The 8,334-nt window shown below is 46.0% G+C and overlaps 1 long non-coding RNA gene across 1 annotated transcript; it reads right to left on the bottom strand.

Annotated features, from left to right (window-relative positions):
• Positions 1 to 6,799: 6,799 nt before the first annotated feature.
• Positions 6,800 to 7,505, bottom strand: LOC128453720 (uncharacterized). The gene is made up of 3 exons (XR_008341539.1): positions 7,291 to 7,505; positions 7,068 to 7,220; positions 6,800 to 6,968 (listed from the first exon to the last, which is right to left on the bottom strand). It is a non-coding gene; the product is annotated as an uncharacterized LOC128453720 (long non-coding RNA).
• Between the last annotated feature and the right edge of the window lie 829 nt (positions 7,506 to 8,334).

The following is an 8,334-nucleotide window of genomic DNA, read 5'->3' as shown; positions in this document are numbered from 1 at the left end:
AAGGCACTGTAGCTCCGGATGTCATCAAGGCAGGTGATGAGGGAGGTAGGAGGGATGGCAGCGGTCGGTTTAGAGGAGATGTAGATCTGTGTGTCATCGGTGTAGCAATGAAAATGGACCCCATGGTGACGGAGGAGTGTGCCCAGGGGGAGGAGGTAAATGGTGAAAAGAAGGGGACCCAAGACTGACCCCTGGGGCACTCCCAGTGAAACACCCAAACACCCAGACTTGTGGTTCCTTAGTTGCACGAATTGTTGGCGGTCAGTGAGGTATGATGTGAACCAGGAGAGTGCAGTGCCAGTGATTCCAATGCCAGCCAGGCGGTCCAGGAGCAGAGGGTGCGAGATGGTATCAAATGCTGCGCTGAGGTCGAGGAGGATTAGAATTGTAAGGAGTCAGCTGCACGGAGGAGGTCGTTGGTGATTTTGACCAGGGCTGTTTCAGTGCTATGTTTTGGACGGAAGCCGGATTGGAAGGGTTCATAGAGGTTGTTTGTGTCAAGATGGGACTATAATTGTGCGGCAACCACCCTTTCAAGTGTTTTGGAGATGAAGGGGAGGTTGGAGATGGGCCGGTAATGGTTAAGGACAGCTGGGTCATCACCGAGTTTTTTCAGGATAGGTGTGATGGCAGCCAGTTTGAGAGTGGGGGGTACAGTACCAGTGGTGAGGGAGGAGTTAATTATGTCGGTGATCATGGGGGAAATGGATGGCAGACAGGCTTTGACAAGGGAGGTGGAAAGAGGATCGAGCTGACAGGTGATGGTTTTGGCTTTATGGATGAGTTCCGAGATGGTGTGTTCTGATACTGGGGTGAAGTCGGAGAGGGAGCTGATGAGAGGTTGGCCAGTGGTGATCATCCAGGGTGGATTGTTTGAGGAGGTGCAAGATAAGGCCAGTTGTTGGTGAATGGTGTGGATTTTAGAGCTGAAGAAGTCCAGGAAGGCAGTGCACTGATCAGTGGAGATGTCTGGAGGGAGGGTTTTAGGAGGCTGAAGTAAGCATCTGACTGTTGACAAGAGGACTCTGCTGTTGCCTGTACCAGTGTTGATTAGGTTGGAATAGTATGAAGATTTAGCAGTGGTGAGGGCTCTCTTGTAGTGATGAATGTGGTCCAAGTACTTTTGGCTGTGTACCGTGAGTCCAGTCTTTTTGTAGAGTCGCTCCAGTCGACGGCCAGTGGCTTTGAGCTGGCGGAGCTCCGGTGTGAACCAGGGAGCAGTGTGAGTAAATGAGACTGAGCGACTTTTCAGGGGGGCCAGGGTGATGAGGGAAGAGGAGAGGCAGTTATTGTAGTGAGTTACAAGGTCAGCCAGGGAGGATGCTGGGAGAGGGCTGGGGTAAGAGCTAATAAGGGTGGAGAGATCTGTGGTGTCGATATTTTTGATGTTTCTGAAGGAGATGGTCCGTTGTTCTTTGGCTTTGTGTAGTTGGGTGTGAATGTCAAAAAGTACAGCTTTGTGGTCGGAAATGGGGAAATCAGTGACATCAATGTTAGTGGGAGTGATGTCAGCACAACATATCAAGTCGAGTATTTGACCTTTGTTATGGGTTGGGAGGTTGACATGTTGTATAATACCAAAACAGTCCAGGAGTGATTTGAAGTCTTTAGCAAAGATACTAGATGGGTTGTGGATGTTGAAATCGCCGAGGAGGATAACAGTGGGGGACATTGCACATACAGATGTTAGTAGTGATGAGAATTCATTGAGGAAAACAGCAGCGGGTTTTGGTGGTCTGTAGATGGGTACAATGATAGCGGGTTTGGGGCCTGTGAGTTTTACAGCTAAACATTCAAAAGAGGAGTGATGGGGGATTGTGACAGCAGTGACTTTGATGTTATCACGGTGAAGGAGAGCGAGACCACCCCCCCTCTCCCAGTCGCACAGGATTTACTAATAAAAGAAAAACCCACTGGGACAGCCTCATTAAGCTGGGAGAAATCATTTGGCTGTTGCCAAGTCTCAGTGAGGCATAGAATGTCTAGCTTATGGTCAACAATAAAGTCAGAAATCAACAGAGCTTTGTTAGTGAGGGATCTGGTATTCAACAGACAAAGTTTCAGACAGGTGAGTGGTGTGTAGGTGGTTGCTTTGAGAAGGGGAGACAGTACGCTGTGATTGACAGGACGGGCGGTGTGGGGGGGGGGGGGGGGGGGGGGCCCTGTGGACCAGAAGGAGCGGATGTTTGTGTTGCTGTTGTGTTGAGTGTATTGAAAGTTCCGTCCAGAGCCACGGTGGATGTATCTTGGTCGTTTGAGAATTTAGTGGTGGGATGCAAGCTGAGGTGGGGGGGTCCTTGAGAAGATCCGGAGACGTAACATCTCCGTTGCCGAGTAACGGAGCGGCAGAGATGCGCTTGTGAGAGTCGAACATAGCGCAATCCAAAGCAGCAGATTAAAACTCCACATGATGTGAGATCGGGAGCAACGTAATCCAACGGTAGATGGTCCAGGTGATAATGGTGAACCCACAGAGCCAGTGCAGCTGGAGCAGAGGAGTGGAGCGTGCTGGTTGTAGCTTCGCTGGTAATTCTGGTTCCCAGAGGAGCATGGGGCCAGTGAACCAGTTCGATGAGATCAGCTCATTCATAGTGCTTCCTCGGGATGCAATGTCTGCTGGATTCTCCTCTGAGGGGATGTAAACCCATTGCTCTGGGCTTGTTGTGCTGCGAATCTTCTGGACTCGGTCGGTGACAAAGATGTGAAAGCGACGTGCGTCATTACTTATGTACCCCAAAACTACCTGTGAGTCTGTCCAGAAGTACTCCTTGCAATTAGCATAACAAAGCTCTTCTTTTAGCATATTGCTGACTGTGACTGAAACCACTGCTGCAGTTAACTCAAGTCTTGGTATGGAGGTCAACTTTGTTGGAGAGACACAAGCTTTGGCTATAACTAGAGAACAGTGAATCGCTCCTTTCTGGTTCTTTGCCCTCAGATAAGTGCACTGACCGTATCCACTGGTGCTCGCATCTGAGAAGTGGTGTAACTCCGTTTCAATAACTTCTCCAAAATCAGCAGGTAGGTAACATCGAGGTATGTTAATCTTCACCAAGTTGGCAAAGTCACGTTGCCAGTTCTCCAACCTTGGCTTCAGGACCTCGGGCAGGGGGTCATCCCAGCCGGTACCTTGACGGGACATTTCCTGGAGGATTTTCTTCCCAGTGAGAACATATGGTGCTAGAAAGCCCAGAGGATCATATATGGAGGCTACAGTAGAGAAAACACCTATTTGTGTTGCTGGTTGATCTTTCATGGTGTTGCTAAATCTGAAGCTATCCTTCCCTATGCTCCAGAGAATCCCTAACGCTCGTTCTTGTGGCATGTCAGTGAACGTCGGGTCTTTGGTCTCTGCACCTGTTGCACATTCTGATGAATGGAGGCTTTGTAGGACAACATGGCTGTTTGACATAAATTTGTGAAGGCGGAGACCACCTTTGGAGCATATCTCCCTAGCCTCTTCTGCCAACTGGATTGCTTTCTCAATAGTGTCTGTGCTTGTGACCCCATCATCCACATAAAAATCCTTTGTGATAAACAGGGATCCTACTGGATGTGAGTGATTGTTTTCTTTGGCCAGGTATTTTAGCCCGTAATTTGCACAGCCAGGGGATGAAACTGCACCAAACAGATGTACTTTCATTCGGTATTCCTGGGGTTTTGTGTTCACATCTCCATCTCTCCAGCACAGGAAATGCAGGTAGTTGCGGTCATCCTCCGGGACATGAAACTGATGAAACATTTTCTCTATGTCACACATTAGAGCAATGGGGTGCTGTCTGAACCTTATGAGGATGCCAGTCAGATTATTGATCAAATCTGGTCCCGGAAGAAGATGTTTGTTTAGGCTTGTGCCATTGTACTTCGCTGAGCAGTCAAACACAACACGCAGTTTAGTTGGCTTCTTTGGATGATAGATGCCATGATGACGAATATACCATCGCTCACCTTGAGTTCCGTCGTTGTGTACTTCCTCTATATCACCTCTCTCAATGATTTTGTTCATGTATGTTGTGTAGTCTTTCTTGTATTTCTCATCCTTGTCGAACTTTCGTCTTAGATGACTTAGTCGGAGTTCAGCAAGCCTTTTGTTATCGGGTAAGTGTGGGCGTTGCTTGAATGGCAGAGGCATCTCATAATGTCCCTTTTCATTTTTCCTTATACTTCCTTTAAGTTTCTCAAGGAATATGAGATCCTCTTGTGAAACAGTCTTGTCTTCTCCTTTCGTGTCCTTAAAGTCTGACTCCAGGATGCCTATAATGTCCATTGGCGTTGCTGGAGGAAGTTCCTTAACGTTGACTCTTTGACACAGGCTGGATTCTGTTTCATCCAGGCATGGGGTTGAACCTCCAACAATGCTCCACCCTAAATCTGTAAGGATGGCATAGGGCTCTTTATCTTTCCCTGATAACACCTGTCTGGGCGCTAATGTTCTTGGACAGTTGTATCTGATCACAAGTCCTATATTGCAATCAAGGAGAGGTGGCATTTCATCGACAATTCCCTCTAGATGAGACCATTTCTTTGCTGTTTCATGCGTGGGTATATGATTACGGTTCACTGGAATATGGTCTTTACTATAGGAGGGAGGAAGGTCAATGTGGAAGCTTGAATTGTAGCCTCTTACATGCAGTCCAATAACTCTTTGACTCTTCACAATAGTGTTTTCTCCAAGCATAGTGGTCAGTTTCAATTTGACAGGGTAGGCATCTGCTTGTAACTGATTGGTTACTTCTTCATCGATGAAAGTGCTGTCACTTTGGGTGTCTAACAATGCATACACAAGCTGCTCCTTGGATGGGTTTTTGGCTTTGGACACCCAAAGTGGGACGATCATAGAAGTGATGTCTGACTGGCCCACTCTAGTGACATTAAGTGCTGTTACCACTGTGGTTTCATTAGCCGTGTTTGGAGCTGTGTTCGAATTGCATACAGTCCCCTCTCTACCTGTGTTTGCTCTATAGGTGTAATCATGGAGACAGGTAGGGTGCTTTCTCTTACATACATCACATGTGTGCCGGTGACGACATTCCCTTGCGTTGTGACCTGGTTTCATGCATCCGAAGCACAGCTTATACTCCATCACATATGATCGTCGCTCCTTCAGAGACTTCTTTGTGAAGTCTGGGCACCTTGGCAACTGATGCTTATCATCTTTGCAACACATGCAGGGGAGTTTAGATCTTACACTGTTTGCTCCTGCTTCATCACTGCTTGTGATAGTTTGCATGGTGAGGACATTGCCTTTGTTTCCTCTTATTTCCTTTGTGCCTCCTTTGTCGTGGAATGTGTTGGATGAGTGAAGAGCATGTAGAGAAGTGATTGGGTTGCATGCTATCTCCGCTTCCATGTTCACAAAGTTAGCAAAGTCTTTAAATGGGGGGAAATCTTTCCCTTCCATTAGTTTGACAGTAACCTGACGATTCCAACGGGCTGCTAACCCATCAGGGACTTTCTGTATCAACTTTTGATTTTCTTCAGAGTCATTTAATATTTCTAGACCCTTTACATGTGACATGGCTTGCAGGCAGGCGTTTAAGAAGTCTGAGAACGACCTTAACCCTTCAGCGTCCTTGGAATTTATTTTCGGCCATTTTGAAAGCTTCTCCCTGAAAGCTCTTTGGACAAGAAATGGCTGACCATAGCGTTGGTCTAGTTTTTTCCATGCATCTCCATATGCTTCATCGTCAATGCGGTAAAAGGTGCCTTCAAGGCATTTGTGTGCAGAGCCCGTGACATATTTCTTTAAAAACTAAAGTTTATCAGCTGAAGAGATGCCTTTGCGGTCGATGAGTGACATGAATGAAGCCCTCCATTCAATGTAGATAATTGGTTCTCCATTAAACACTGTGGGCATCGGCATTGGGAGTCTGTTTAATGTGATGCTCTCTTGGATTGCTTGGGCCAACTGAGACACGTCAGTCTGAGGTGCTGGTGCAACAATGTGAGGGTTCTGCTGGTGATCAGAGGGGATGGAAATGCTTGCTCTGCTGATTTGCTGGGCGGGCTGAATATCTGTTTCCGTTCCGATTTCACTGTCGTAGATCATCAGTCTTGCACGAGCAGCCTCCATTTCCTTTTCTGCCTGTAGACGCTCCAATTCAGACCTCTGCATGTCCAATTGCTCTTCCGTTGTTCTTATTTTCTCCTTTTGCCATAATTCAACTTGCATTACTTTGTATTGAGCTTCCTTTGCAGCTAATTATGCAGCTGCATCAATTCTCTTTGCTGCAATGCTCGCAGTTTCAGAGCGGAGACTGGCACCTGACAGTGAAGCGCTACCATATACAGTGTTTCCCGCAGGATTTTTTTCAGCAGCGGTGGTGTGGTCCCCGAGCCCTCTAGGGGGGTCCGGGGGCATGAACATTTTTTGTACCCTTTACATTGGAATGCATGAATCTCGTGCACTTTGAGAGGAGAATATGCACTTAAATCCTATTCAAACAGTCCTGTGTATTACTGTAGATGGGATTATTGGTGTTGTAACTTTGCCTTTTGTGTCTTCATTTACAGATTTTTATATTTTTGTATAGTAATATTTAAACAAAAAATGCCACAACGCAAATATAATCAGGTCCAAGAACTGGCTAAACAGCTGCCCTTCCTTATCAGTGTATCTGCTAAAGACAGATGACAAAATCAATTCAAACGTGTCACCTTTTACATTTATTTAATTAAATAATTTGTACTTTTATCGAACAAACTTGCCTAACATGCAGATCAAGTTGACGATTTATGGCAACAGAAGAAGACAACAAAAGAGGACAACAGACGGAGAACTGTGTAGTTTTTGCTCATCCACAAAGGCTACATCCAGCCTGGGAGCATTTAATTCTCCTGGGCTTTTTAAAGAAGAGCTCCAGTGCTCTTCTGTAGGGGAATTTGGTGGTGGGGGGGCCATTGATGCTGACTCTCAAACAAGTCGCCAGATGCTCTCCCTGTAGCCTGTTTCTCAGGTCAGTCTTCACCTACAATACAACAAATAGTAAACCATAAGTGGCCGGAAGTTAGGCAATAACTAAATCATTGTTAATAATAATAATAATAATAATAATCTGGTGTATTACCCTGTTCAGTGTTGAAAAGTCACGCTCACAGTTGACACTTGAGATTGGAATTGTGAGACCAATGGCAGCCAGTTTATTGAGTCCAGGATAAAGCTGACCCCACTCGTCAATCTGTGACGCCAGTCGCGTCATTATCTGCTGCTGGTCCATGCCCTGAAACAAAATGAGCATTAATTAAGCTACAAAACCTGTCAAACCTATTGACAATTTTTTATGTTCATACCTGAAATGCTCCTATCAGGATATGTTGCCTGAAAGAGGTCCACTCTTGGATCACCTGGTCTCCTGTCAGAAATTTATTTGACAGGAGTTTTAGATTCCTCACACAGACAGCCTCGTCCTCCTTGGCAGCCTGAGGCCCAAGAACATGGAATGCTCCTAGCAGGTCTAGACTCCCAAAACGCCTCTCCAAACTCTCAACAAGCGCATCGAGATAAGGTTCCATCACCTAAACATAATAATAAAATAAAAACATATTTGTTTGTTTTTCTTAATATAGAGCATTTAATAGCAATTGCAAGACTTGTTGTACCTGATTTTTAAATCGGACCCAGAGTTGCTCTCGGCTGTGCTCCTCTAAGGAGCCTCTGTGTCTCCGGTTCCTCTCCTCTACACCAAAACTTGATAACCCTGTAGGGTTATCAAGGTCTTGGTGTAGCCGTGAGAGAAATGATCCAGGAGGCTGATGGTCTCCCGCATCCCTTATAGTTCTCAAAATGGCAATCGTCACAGGAACCTAATTGAACAGGGATTATACATTTATTGTAAAAGCAGCCGAAAGTAAGAGCCTCTAGCATTTCAAATAAAATCTCACCTGGTGTTTCAAAGCCAGAAAATTTACATTTTCCTTCTGGAACAATTTGGAAAGGCAGGCCAGGTGAGGGAGTACATCTGCCTGCAGGTAGACTGCAGCCACAAATCTATATGTTGCCAGGAAGGAGTATAGCCCCTTGGCTAGTGGGCAACGGTTGACTGCTGACTCTTCCGCCAAGGCAGACAGAACTGCACCAAGGTTGCGTTGCAGGCTCATTATGGCAGAGTGCTGTGACAGCCAACGTGTGTCCTTCACCTCCTGAAAAATATTATTTTTTCATAAGATGAAAGCATAAAACCCATTTTTTGTTTTTTTGCTTTTCTTTCTGCATAACTTGCCTTCACTTTTAGGTCTGCCAGGCCCAGGGTCTTTGCTGCTGCTTTCAGAACAGATGTTCTGTTCGCACTGTTGCGAAAATAGAGGTGGAGCTGCTGCAGGTGGTCCCTGAAGGTT

This window comes from Pleuronectes platessa, chromosome 12 (genome assembly GCF_947347685.1).
Source record: "Pleuronectes platessa chromosome 12, fPlePla1.1, whole genome shotgun sequence".
Lineage (NCBI taxonomy): Eukaryota > Metazoa > Chordata > Actinopteri > Pleuronectiformes > Pleuronectidae > Pleuronectes > Pleuronectes platessa.
Note: the sequence above shows the minus strand (reverse complement) of the source record. Positions and strands in the feature narration are given on the sequence as shown.